Source organism: Notamacropus eugenii, chromosome 7 (assembly GCF_028372415.1).
Source record: "Notamacropus eugenii isolate mMacEug1 chromosome 7, mMacEug1.pri_v2, whole genome shotgun sequence".
Taxonomy (NCBI): domain Eukaryota; kingdom Metazoa; phylum Chordata; class Mammalia; order Diprotodontia; family Macropodidae; genus Notamacropus; species Notamacropus eugenii.
In genome coordinates, this window is record NC_092878.1 from 71,598,954 (window position 1) to 71,613,254 (window position 14,301).

Genomic DNA, 14,301 nt, shown 5'->3' on the forward strand with positions numbered 1-14,301 from the left:
TCCATTTCTGGCATAACACCTTACCTGAACTTCACCTCCAACTACTAGAACCCTCTTTTTCAAACTACCTTATATTTTACCTACTTTATATACACTTGCAATTAGTAACTTTATTTGCTACTTTATATATTTTCATATGTACATGTCTCAACCATTAGAAAGAGTGCTCATTGTGAATATGGATTCTACTTATTTTTTGTACTTTAATCTCCAGTATCTATAACAGTGCCTGGCACATAGATGTTGTTCAGTTGTTTCAGTCATGTCTGACTCTTCCTGACTCCATTTGGGCTTTTGCTGGCAAAGATACTGGAGTCATTTGCTATTTCCTTCTCTAGCTCATTTTTACAAATGAGGAAACTAAAGCAAACAGTTAAGTGACTTGCCCTGGGTCACCAAGCTAGTAAATATATGAGTACAGGTTTGAACTCAGGTAGATGATTCTTCTTGACTTCAGGCCCAGCACTCTATCCATTGTGTCTGCTAGCTGGCATATAGTAGGCATTTAATAAATATTTGATTGATTGATGATAATACAACCTATGATCCCAAATATCCATACACAAATGCCCAAAGTTTGGGCAGCAACAGAAGGAGCTAAAGATACTGATGCGATTAAGCAAATTTGGTCTCAGAGGAATCATCAAGATTTTCAGAATGAAGCTCATTCCTTCAAGCTATTTAAATAACTACTTAATGGATATTTTGCAGTGTATATTCCTTTAGTGCATGAGTTAGATTAGATGATCTCAAGTCGCTTCAGACTCTTAAGGTCTGTGATTTTATCAAAAATAGACATCTCGTTATAATAACAATGAGGCTGGGGAAAAGGAAAGAAATAGGCATACACACACACACACACACACACACACACACACATATATATATATATATATATATATATAATGTATACTATATTTCAGGCACTATACTAAACACTTTAAATACATTATTCCATTCAGTCTCCACCAAAGCCCTGTGAAGTAGCTACTGTTATTATCCCCTTTTTATAATTGAGGAAACTGAGGCAAACAGTTTAAGTGACTTGCCTAGCTATTAAGTGTCTGGAACTGGATTTCAAGTCAGCTTTTCCTGCCTCCAAACCCAGATGTCTGCTGTGTTACCTAGCTACCTAGTTTGATTTTGCTTTCATGACCTCTGTCATTATTTAGAAATCAGAACTTTTCATTCTTTACAAACACTAAGGTTTTGTGTACATGAGAGACTCCAAATTTCATAAGGCCAGAGACCCTGACTTTTCTAAATTTTGCATCTTCATCAGGAGCTAATATAGTTAGCTTATACTTCATCTATTTCTTCCTTTTCATTTTCCCTCTTATAATCCCTGGCTTTCTTCAAGATTCTCTTTATTAGCAATCATTTATGGGTATAAGAAAATAATATCTCTCCTATATTTAATAATTTATTTATACATTGGGACCAAAGTTTTTCCCCTTTTCTACTTCTTCATCAAGAAACCAACAAGTGTGGAAAATTTCTCTTAGACATTTACCCAGACCAAGATCTAATCAGACAACAAAAAAAATTCCAAGTTTGGGTTAATGGATATATTCCTGCTTATTGTCTTTAGTCAGCCCTGGGGAAAGGACTCCACTTATCATAAAGACAGATGGTATGGAAACTGATGTCTCTTTGATCCAGATTTGAGTGATTTAAGTCCCACACCCCCAAGACATTCATTTTAATATCACCCACACCTGTCTTTGTGTCAACCAATCCCAGTTGATTGCCACCCCTCAGGTGCACCTCCTCTTTGAAAAGTATATAAACTGTGACCCCATCATCATTAGGCGTCTTTGGTCTAAGAGAGGCAGCCAAATCGTTTTATTAATAATCTGCTGGCCTTATTAACAAAATGATTGAATTATCCAGAAACCATGTATAATAAAGCTTTTTTAAACAACACATGGGAAATCTTTTCTAATTTCCTTAGTAGTCAGTTCTCTCTTCTGCAAATTACATTGTACTTATCTGTCTACCTGATTAAAAGTCACATAGCACCAATAGAATGTTAATTACATGATAACTGGCATTCTTTCTCCCCCCTTTTGTGTCCTCTATTCTTAGTACATAGTAAGTACTTAATACATGCTTGCTGAATTGAATTGCACACAGTAGACATCTGCTGAATGTTTCCTGAATTTAATTGAACTGGACTGAATGTTTATTTTGCAGTTTCATTGACTCCTGTTACTTCAACCATCACCTATACATAGAAAACTCACAAAACTTAATTATACTTAATAAATATAAATATAAGAATATATATTATAATTATATGACATACAATTATAATATATATTAAAATTATATAATACACATGAAAATTATATAATACATGAAAATTATATAATATATATTATAATTATAATATATTTTATAAAGTATAAAAATAATAAATGTAAAATATACTTAATAAATGTAAAGCTTAATTATAAATTCCAAACCGTCTGGAAAGCTCTAATCTTACTTCATTTTTCTCCTTGACACTACCACTCAAGTGTCCCATTGAGACTACAAACTCAACCTTCTGAAAATGAATTGATTATGGTAGTTAACTTCCTTTTTTTTACCCAGTTATTATGAGTGAAGATCTTAGAGTTATATTTGACATCTCTCATCTTTGACATCACAGCTGATCTATTGACAAGTCTTCCTAACTCTATTTCTACTTGAACCTCTCTACTATCTCTCCAAAGTTATTTCCCTTTTACATTCCCATGGTCATCATGTTCAGTAAGGCCAGCAGATACACCTGAAGTTAGTAAGATCTGAGTTCAAATCTGACCTCAGATCTGGGCAAATGATCACTTACCTTCTATCTGCCTCAGCTTCCTCATCTATAAAATGATGATAATAATATTAAAACTGGCACTCCAGGGTTGTTGTAAAGGTAAAATATGATGATATTTGTAAAGTGCTTTGCAAACTTTAAAGAATACATAAATGCTATATATTGTTAATATTCAATTTTTCAGCTTTATTGCCTACATTTTTTCAATAATGGTGATAATAATAATAGCTAGCATTTGTGTGACACTTTAAGATTTCGAAAATATTTAACATAATCTTTGAATTATGCAATATGCTTATTTTCAGTTTGGGAAGCTGGGCAAAGGAATCTAAAAGGGATATCCTCTGGCTATAGTCTAGAGTGCATAGTCTATTGCATATTTAATCACAAACAATAAAAAGCATTTTGGGGAACCAGTTAAATATGGTGAAAACAGAGGCTATTTTGTTGCCTGATTACATTTAAATTAGGTCCTAGTTGAAAAGACTGTTCAATGTACTAATCACAGAATACCCTGGAGAGAAGAGAAAACTCTTATTTGCCAAGTCATCGGCAAAAAATTGATAAAGCAGGAGGGACAGAATTTAACAGACATGTCAATCTCATTCTGACTTATGATGGTGACACGAGATAAAACACATTCCTCCTTAAGGCCAAACTGGTCTACTTATGATTTTATGCTAGTTCCACCTTTTTCAACTGATGCATTTACTCAAATCATGCTCAAGTTTTAGAATGTTCTAGGTTCTCTGAATCACCGATCCGAACTAGATATAACCCCTCTTTCTCTGCTCACATAGCACTTAAAACAATCAAATTAAGATTATATGTACTTGTGTTCTATATTTTAATCTCTCCATTAAATTAAAAACACATAGACAGGAACCATATCTTATTTATTTTTTAATTCCTCACACCTTTGTACTTTGGTTTAAATTCTTTCAATAAGCTCCGAGTTCATCAGTATGGCTACTTCTACTGACTGAAGTTAGAATCCCTCAAAGACTGATCAGACAGCCTGATGAATTGTTAAGCCCCCTCTCCAAAATATCATTATATAATCAGTCATCCTTCATATCATGAACTTCAGCAAACACAGCTACACTGCTCTACAGACAAGATGTGCAGCCATCAACACATAGATGCAAGACAGCAAAACTTAAACCTTTCCAGCTTGGTGTGGCATCTGTCAGAGCTTTTGCCATCAGGCAACTCTGTTACAATGACACATTATTGGAATTTCAGTTTAGAGCCTTATAAATAGTAATTGCTGATACAGTTTGGCTAAGATAAATTCAATTGGTTCAGAAAGAGAGGGGTAGAAACTAGTTATTCTTCTTTTTCTTTGCTGTAAAATATCTCTTCAGCTCCCCTTGTCTGTGACCAATCCTTCAGTGTAAGAACAAATGGCAGAGCAGATGTAAACTGGGTTAATTCTCTGTTCTACATCCTCTAGCCTGAAATAATTTCTATCTTCTTTAGCTTATTGTATCTTAGCATAGGGCTTTCCATGTAGAGGGAAACCTTTTAATAAATAACTATTAGAAAAATGTATGGGACTGCTGGCCCAACTCATTTGAGTTAAAATATCTCATGCAAATCCTTTGATTTAGTTTCTACTTGCTGCACAGTAAAAGAATAATATGCATGGTTTTTTTCTTCCTTTTTGGACAATTGCTTAAATCCAAGTAGACCTACTTCTTAAACTCGATTGGTGTCAACTTTCAGTTTTCATTCTTCAAAAAGAATATTGGTTTTGAGTACAAAAGAGCAAGGGATAAGCTTGGGCATGTAGGGAATGGCAGTTTTCCATGGCACTGTATCTTGAGGAAAGGCAGCAAGCACCTGGCAGGAGAAACTACTGTGAAGAAACTATGGGATAAAATCCAAACTGAAATCTCTAAATTAGTTGCATTCAGTTGTTCAACAGTTTTTCTTTATGCACATATTTTACTCTACAGGTATTTGATCCTGAACTCTACGTGGGTGAGCAGTTAATAGGAATAGTTCTTATTTGTTCAATGAGTAAATAGATTTGACATCCATCCAATTCCTGGGAAATTCTAATACTATATCCATGACTTGTTTGTATTCACACTAGTATAATTGAAAGAGCAATATACTTAGAGGAAGAAAAGGCTGTCTGAATCTGCCTTTGGTTCTTACTAGTTGTGCAACCTCAGCCTTTCACTGTCTGAAGTATTCCAGAAGGTTACCGTCAAACTCATAAGTCATCTTGTCAGTAGTCATGTTATCTCAGAAGAATATATAGTTACAGAAAGTCATCCTATTGCCAGTCATATCCAACATAGGAGTCCAGGAAATTTAGTATTCCCAGAACTTCTAACTTTCCAGAGAAAGTTCTCCTGGAGAAAGATGCACAGAGTTCTCACATGCTGATCATTTGGGAAACAAAAGCTCCAAAGAGTAGAATCACTCCTCTTAATATCTCCTAAATGGGGGCTCTTTCTAGATCAGTGACCAATACACTTTGACATAGAGGGTTTTGTGGGCCCTTGGGTGGGGTCCAAAAGTTATGTCTGTCCTTTACTAAGGAATCAAAACACCTGCTACATCCCCCATGAGTCCAATATATCCTCCAATGGGATTGCCTCTATTCCACATGTAAAATAGTTTACAAATGTTAAAGGATTACATAATTATTAATATTTGTTGTTAATTATATCTAGTTTCTAAAACCATTCTTAAGAGCTGGTCACATTAAAAATAATAACAATGTCGAAGAAGCTTTGTTTTACAAGACTTTAAAAGTTATATTTTTAAGTAGCAACTTTCTCAAAGGTGACAGGAAGAAGGGAAGGAGGGAAGGAACATTATTGAACTTTTATTATGTATCAGGTACTACCTGAAGTACTTTACAGTATTCTCACTTGATCATCACAATAACCCTAGGAGGTAGGTGCAATTATTATTCCCATTTTAAAACTGAGAAAATTGAAGCAGGCAGAGATTAAGTGTTTTGTGCAGGACCACATAGCTAGTAAGTGCCTGTGAGTGAATTTGAACTCAGGTTATCCTAACTCCAGGTCAAGTGCTCTACCCACTGTACCACCCAACTGTCTTAAAATTGGCACAGAATAAAAAACACTAGATCTGAACTCAGCATACCCAAATCTGGCTCTCGTACTCACTACTTGTAAATCATCATCATCGTCATCATCATCATCATTATTATCATAATAGTTAATTTTATATAACACTACTTTATACCAAGAATTTTATTAAGTACTTTAAAATTTTGATTTCATTTGATCCTCACAAAAACACTAAGAGATAGGTACTTTTATTGTACCCATTTTATGAATGAGAAAACTAAGGCAAACAACAGTTAAGAAACTTGCCTAGTCTATTAGGTCACATTTGAACTCAGTTCTTCCTGATGCCAGTCCCAGAATTCTATCCACTGTCATATCAGGTACCCTACCTTGTATGAACTTTATATATATTTTGCATTTATTTATTGTACACAGGTTGTTTTCCCTAGCAGAATAAAATCCTTATAAGGGCAGGGAATGTTTTTATTTTTGTTTTTGTATGATCAGAACTTACCAGTGCCTGGCATCTACTAAAAACTTAATAAATGTTGTTGAATTGAACTAAATCTATTGGTCATAAGCACTGGTGAAGGGAGGTTCCACACCTCAAACTGCCCAAGACAAAGAAATGAAAGCCCATTTATGTATTCATGTATATACACATTCATTAACACTGCAGTTTTCATACCATGGACCCTAATTAACCTTCCCAAAATAGAATTTACATAATACTACTGCAAATATCATAAAAATAAATGTTATCAAACCTCCTACTTCGTTTCTAGCATAAGATAGAAAATAACACAATTTCTCTGGTATCCAGTCTTCTCGCTTATAAAGTGAAGAGATTAGACATCCTCTAAGGTTCTGTTCAACCTTAAATCCCATGATCTGCATTGAAATTGACTAGATGAAGATTTTACATGTGTCCCAGAAATGATTCCTCATTCAGAGAGACAGTTTCCAGACAGTAAACTACTTGCCACACTGCCCCTCAGGGTCAAGGGCATAGCCAACTCTATAGTTAGACCTTGGAGGAATCAGGCTCCAGTTTGTCCTTCTGACAGATTCACTCACTGGTTACCTGTTTCATGGTGATCTCACCCCCTGAATGGATTCGTGTGCAGAATTATCATTTGTCATTTTCCATGCTACAGCTATTTTTATTTTTTAAGCCAGAGGACCATGGAGCATGTCAATGCAACACCTTTTTGCAGCTCCTGATTCACTTAAAAACTTACCCAAAAGCCAAGAAAATCAAGTGAACATTTAAAATGAGAACCCACAGTCTGTCCGTCTACCATGTAATGACTGAAACCGATCAATACAGCTTTAATTGCATTGCATCTTTCTCTCCTTCAAGAACATGGTTCACAAAGGGAAAACTGAAAATGTTACATCTGGTCCTTTTTTTCCTCCCTTCCTAATATCTCACCTTACTTGTTTTTTTTCTAGCACATCTAATTTTAAAACATAAATAACCTCGACAGGAACTAAAATGGATTTTTACAATGCAGTAGTGATAAAATAATGAACTTTGCTAGGTCCTGATTCACGTAAGGCTTGCTATATGCTTTATTTCAAACACAAAATATTATTTTTATGACATAACTCTAAGAGTCAGCTGTAAGAGTTGAATGAAGCATACCATAAGAGAAACTTGATTAGGCAATAAGGTAATAAGATATAAAATCTCAATGAGGTTTGTTTGATAAATCATATTTTAGGTCTGCTACAATCACCAATCTTAAATATGCCCCTAACAGATTATATGGGGTCAATTACTTCTAGTGATGCTATAGCAAATCATAATTTCCTGTTGACTGCTTGTTTACTGGTAGGAAGAATTATCTTTTTTCTATTTAGGACATATGATGGAGGTGCTGCTGAACGAGAATTTGCAAGAGTAGGTTCAATTAAATAAAAACACTAGCCAGACAGAAGGCTTTTTATTTTATGAATTTCTGAATGACATGCCAATTTTAATTTAGGTTTGTTTGATCTTTTTGTTTGAAGTTTTCTTTTCTGTGCATACACAAATATATTTACTTGGCTTTTTTTTTACCTGTTTAATTCTCCTGACACCAACCCCAATTGAATGGAAGGTCCCTAAGGCCAGGGATTGCTTGATTTTTCTCTTTATAACCTGAGAGTTCAGCCTAGTGCCTGACACAGGGGAAGGACTTAATAAATGTTTATTTAAATGAATTGTTGTTGTTTTCCTGACATATACAAATGCATGGTTCATTTTCAGAATATAAAGATCTACAATTAAACTCTTTTAAATTAAATACAATTAAACATCCAGAAAAACTTCAAGGTTACCTGCAAAAATGAAAAAAAAAACTAATCCATATCATTTATGTATTTGTAAGGGATCCTATCTTTGATCCAATAATTAAGATGAAAGTGCCTCAGAGAACAGCTGCTGGAGAGCCCTCAGGTAACCTACAAACCAGAATGATCTGCATTAAATTTTTACATTGACACAATAGGGGCATTTCCTTTTGCTTTAGTTAAAAAAAAAAAAGTAGGATCCAGTATGGCACTTATTAAATGTGTTAAGCAATCTATGAAACTCTCCTAGGAAGTAAATGCAGGCATTATTGGTGCTCAAGAAATAGGTAGGTTTATCCAATATTCTACAAAATATTGAACAACAGTCCCTTCTCTTTTTGCTATACTAATGCCTGCTTCAAATATCACACTTTCTCTACCTACAGTACCACACTGGATTTATTTCAGAAGACAGAGAGAGGCAGTAGAAAAGAAGTTTTGAAAGGATTCACTGAGTAAAGGAAAAGTCTTCATTAAAAAAAAATAGCAGCTAGGTGTTGCAATGGATGAAACAATGGCCATGGAGTCAAGAGGACCTGAGTTCAAATTAGACCTCAGACACTTACTAATTGTGTGACCCTGGGCAAGTCACTAATCCTGTTTGTTTCAGTTCCTGATCTGTCAGATGAGCTAGAGAAGGAAATGAAAAAACATTCCAGTATCTTTGCCAAGAAAACCCCAAATAAGATCACAGAAAGTTGGACATTACTGAAGTGACTTAACAGCAACAACTACTTCAACAACAGTAAAAGCAAAAACAAAGGAGGAGTAGGAAGGAGGAGGGAAAATGGGGGAGTTAAAAGAGAGAGAAATAGGGAAAGAAGAAGGGAGATGAGAAAGAGGGGAGAGGGAAGTTGGAGAGGGATGAGGGAGAATGGGGAGAGAAAAGGAGGAAGGGGAAGACTAGGAGAAGGAGATGAGGAGGGGAAAGACAAGAGATGCAAAAAAGGAAGATGAAGGATGAGGGAGAGAAGTTGGAGAATGGGGGCAGGTAGTCACTAAAGTAAAGTAAAATAAATTTTGAAAAAGGAAGTAGAGGGATGAAAACTTTTTTTTTGATCAGTTATTTGTTGTTTATTCAGTATTTAGGGTTAGCATGACACGAGGAATTGGTTGTGTTGTTCTCCATATACAGATCTTTTTATATATTATGGAAATTTGCAACTATTGATATATATATATCATATATAAATATATACATATATATAACATATATATATATAACAAATATATAACCTGATTTTGTCTGCCTATGTGTACACATAGGCAGACAAAATCAGGTCCTCTAGAAAGGTGATACATGGGGGTCATGCTGTAGTGCCCTAATGAAGGGGAGCATAAAGGTAATCAATGCATCAATAAAGAATTACTACTGTATGGTGTTTTGCATCCAGGAGTGTTATCTTCTGGACCTAAGAGAACTTGTAGCACCTACATGCAAAGCAAGTAGTTTATATACCTGTGGGGCACTGGCTCTGCTTGACACCAACCACTGAGACTATACAGGTCATATTCAGCATCATATGCAAACTACAACAGGGTTCTATTCCCCATTTCTAACTTTAGGAAGAAATAAGAGTATGTTCACAGATTTTACACTTTTGGTGTTTAGTCACTAATCAGAGGAAGGATTTGGTCTATCTGAGAAGCAGATCATACATAACTCCTCAACCCCTGTCCTGTTCTCTTTATGGCAGCACATTCAAAGGCTTTAAAATTTCAGCTCCTTGTGGATTCCCCAAAGAGTATCTGCGCTCTTCTTTAAATGGCTCTCCTCCTCCAGATTTAGGTTGACCTTCACCACATCTGAAATGCCATTCTGCCCCAAGACACATGGGACCCTAAGAAAGACATCCTCTTTAATGCCATATAGGCCCTTAATCATGTTGGAAATTGGATGTACTCTCCTAAGATTCTTCATAATGCTTTCTGCCAGACCTGCCACAGACAAGCCAATGGCCCAGGAAGTGTAGCCCTTCAGTTTGATTACCTCATAAGCACTTTCAACTACCTGTTTATGAACATCTTTCCAATTTGCTACATCAGCATCAGTTCCCAAAGAAGGATGAAGATTCTTTAGAGACACACCAGCAAGATTCACACCACTTCACACAGGAACACTGGAGTCTCCATGTTCCCCAAGGGAGATGAGAAAGAGGGGAGAGGGACATCCATCCATGACAACTTGAAGAATGGACACCAAGTGTCTCCCCCATTAGGTAACAGAAATGGGTAGAATCCAGATTACAACCACTTCCAATAACATGGTGCTTAGGAAAACCACTTAGCTTCCAGGCCACATATGTCAAAATATCCACTGGATTGGAAACAATAAGCAGCTTGCAATTAGAGCTGTATTTAACAATAATGGGAATGATGAATTTAAAGATATTCATATTATGCTGGACCAAATTAAGACAACTTTCTCTCTCTTGTTGACGTGCCCCAGCCGTAACAATTAACAGCTTTGAGTTTGCAGTCACACCGTAGTCTTTTCCAGAAACAATCTTTGGCATTTTGAGGAAAGGGCTGCCACATTGGAGATCCATCATCTCTCCCTTTAGTTTGTCTTCTATTACATCAACTAGGGCAAGTTCATCAGCCAATTCCTTTGTCAGGATACTAATGGCACATGCCATGCTAATTGCACCAACCCCAAGAACAGTGATCTTGTTCTGGGGAACCTGGTCCTTCTTTAGGACATTCAAGATAAGCTGATCCTTGACAGTTGATACCATTTTGGAGGGTAGCTGGTCAGGCTGAAAAAGTTCTGAGATAGATGTGAGGTTGCTGCTCCCAGGCTCGCACCAGGATGTAAACTTCTTAAGGACAAAGATAGACTTTCATTTTTACCTTCCTATTCCTGGGTAACAAGCAGTGCCTTTTTGATAGTCTTGGAAAGGACCTTAACCACCTGCTAGCCCAATTTCCGCATTTTATAGATGAGAAAACTGAAAGAGAGAACAATATGGCTAAGTTCACACAGGTAGTAACAAGCAGAGCCAGTATTTGAATTCATTTCCTCTATTTGAAAATCCATAGTGTTGCCCACTAAATTGGGTCACCACTTCATAAGGGTCTTATATATCAGGTTTTTCTCTATTTCATTGACCAACAATACTATTATTGTTCCGTTATCTCTGTATTTTCATGACACTATTTGGAGTTTTTCTTGGCAGATATACTATAGTGGTTTACCACTTCCTTCTCCTGTTCATTTTGCAGATGTAGAAACTGAGGCAAACAGGGTAAAGTGATTTGCCCAAAGTCACACAGCTAGAGTCTGAGTCTGGATTTGAATTCAGGTCTTTCTGACTCCACACCCAAAGGTCTCTCCTCTGTGCCACCTAGTTACCTGTAACAAGGGTACACTAACACGTTCTTCTTCTAGCATATATATCTTTTAGATTCTAGGGTAGATGGGAGACTAGTGATGGAATATTCCTCCAGAAGAGTCAGCATCCCATGATTCTCATTAGTCATCTTTATTTTACACAAACACAGTCAGAGAAAGGTGCTGTATCAAGGGATCAGCACATATGCTCTACAGAAAGGGAATCTACCTAATTCCATAAAGAAGTACTCCAGTAGCAGGCCCAATTTCAAGTCAATAATAAAAGAATTAAATTTAGTCTGAGTCCAGTGCTTTTTCCATCACATCACATTGCTTTTATGATCCCTGATCTCAAGGAGTTTACAATTCAGTTGAAGACATAGGAAATAAGTATTTAAAAACAACAAAAAGTACTGTGTGAAAGCTGCCACGTGAAAGGTATAGATAACTTCTACAGGGTTTTAGGAAAGAGAAGTATAGAAGAGAAGAGGGAGAAGATTGTTGTCATTCATTTGTGGCAAAACACCTTCTATAATACCTCTCTCCTCAAAAAAGGGAAAAAAAAAGATTTAAGAGGCAAATCATGAAATCCAAATAACATTGACATAGACTTATTTACTAAAGGAAATGAAAGAAAAGATTCATTTTAAGATACTGTCGCATTATATTTTTCCTCCACAAAATTCCTGCACTGATGCTTCATTGTGGCATGGAGTCAGCAAGGTTCTTAAAAATTAACCTGCACCATTCTAGGTCCTACCAAAATGTAAATGTTTCAGATATGGGTCCAATGATAAACTGGATGTCAGTTGGTTAAGGACTAGACCAGTTCAGAGTGGCTTATCACCAGGTTGGCTGAAGGGTGATGAATTGTTTGACCACGGTGCCTCTCCAAGACTGTCCAGTAAGTCACAAAAGGGTTGAGGTCTGTGATGGCTGCAGTGGTGGAACTATCAAAGCAAATGAATTGAATTGCTTTTCCCTGATGTTTGTTATTAGCAGATCATATACTGATAGACTAACAGCCTTTTTCCTCTGTACATGAAAAGCTTTCTTGCAAGCTGGATTACAACTCTAGATAAAGTGCATGCATATGTTTGTACGAGTGTGGGTAATGTGTGTTTTTAAAAGATGTGTTCCAAGGATAACTCCCAGACTCTCATGCACCACCCTACCCTCAGAGATTTTATTTGTTATCTTGAATGAATGACAGCAACCACAGATGAAATGTACTCGAAATGAGTTCCACATGTAGGGTGTTTATTCCAATACAAGTAGACCAGTGGCAAGCCTTTATGGAATATTTTGCTATGTCTTTAATAGAATATCCTTTCTGTAATTTAACATGAAGTGCCAAGGCTAGAATATATAGTAATGAGAAGAGAGATACATGGAAAAATAAACTACTCATGATTTTGCATATTAGATTCCAACTGGGTCCTAAGTATGTCCGATGATACTAATTTGTTTAATATGCTAGGAGTGATCATTTATCTTTTTTCTGCATTTTCTCAATGCACATGAAGCTATGCTACTGGTTTAGACATTAAAAGGTACTCTGTAAAGCTTTTCTTGAGAAAATAAACAGAAGTTTCCATATACTTAAGGGCTTAGTCCTCAGATTCTTGTATAGTTAAGAATCAGCTTCTGTAGGATTTTAACATGAAATAGAAGAGAAAGGGGAAAAAGATTTTAGATTTTTAGGAGAAAGCATTTCAGAATGTATACTGGATAATAAACTCTTAAAAGTTTCTCTGGTCACTGTGTATGACTATCTTTATTTTTAGGACTTAAGGAAGACAGAAGAACATTTTAAAGATTGTTTTTGAATTGAAGGACTGAATTTAAAATTTAGGGTAGAAAATAAATGTTACCTAAAATAGGAGCAAAAGAAGAAACTCTGAAAGAAAAAAAAATAAATTGGAAAAAAGTTATAGAACTGATTTTTTAGACCTCAAAACTGTTCTTAAAACACACACACACAGACACACAGACACACACACACACACGCTACAAAAATCAATAAACTTTTAGCTAAGCTGATTAAAAGAAGGAAGAAAGGATCATCTATCCAAAATCAACTTTGATATATATGTAGACTGTAACATTCCAGTTTTATTTACTTTTTCAATATTCTATTGTATTTATTTTCCTAACCTCAAATTCATGATTTAGTGATGCTGCCACGAAATAGTGACTTGCTAATTACTTGGATTAAGCAATAACTTTAATGTAACTTCATTTTGTAACAGAAGTATTCTTCTGTGAAAGATATGATTCTACTGATCCTAGCATACTCAAAATCTGACCTTGACAAGATGAAACTGGATTGAGCAGATTTTTCATCTGAAGCTTTTTATCAGTCAACTGCTCAAGTTTCATACACATTTCATTATTTTCTTTTGTTGTGTTCTTAATCCTTAAATCCTTCCATAACATGTATATTACTCAAAGAAAGCATGGAAAAGTTCTAAGTCTTAAAGAGCACACTTTAATGACTGTTAGAGATACTGTAGTTACTACTGGTGATGTAGGAAGTCAGGTGTTTTGATGATCATTTATGTCCCTTTGGAGACAATCATCTGAAACAGAATGAAACTCAAAGAAAAATATTCAAGAGGAAGAATAATTGCAAATTATTGTGGCCAAAAGTTTATATATGCTCAGGGGGGAAAAAGACTCATAAAGAACTTTGGCAGCTAGAGAAGTTAGCATTGATTCATCTACAGTAGAGGTTTCAAGCACTGCCATAGGGCCAC

At 35.7% G+C, this 14,301-nt stretch overlaps 1 pseudogene; it reads right to left on the reverse strand.

The window, feature by feature from the left end:
- Positions 1-9,666: 9,666 nt before the first annotated feature.
- LOC140514599 (L-lactate dehydrogenase A chain pseudogene) lies at positions 9,667-10,847 on the reverse strand (annotated as a pseudogene).
- Positions 10,848-14,301: the final 3,454 nt, after the last annotated feature.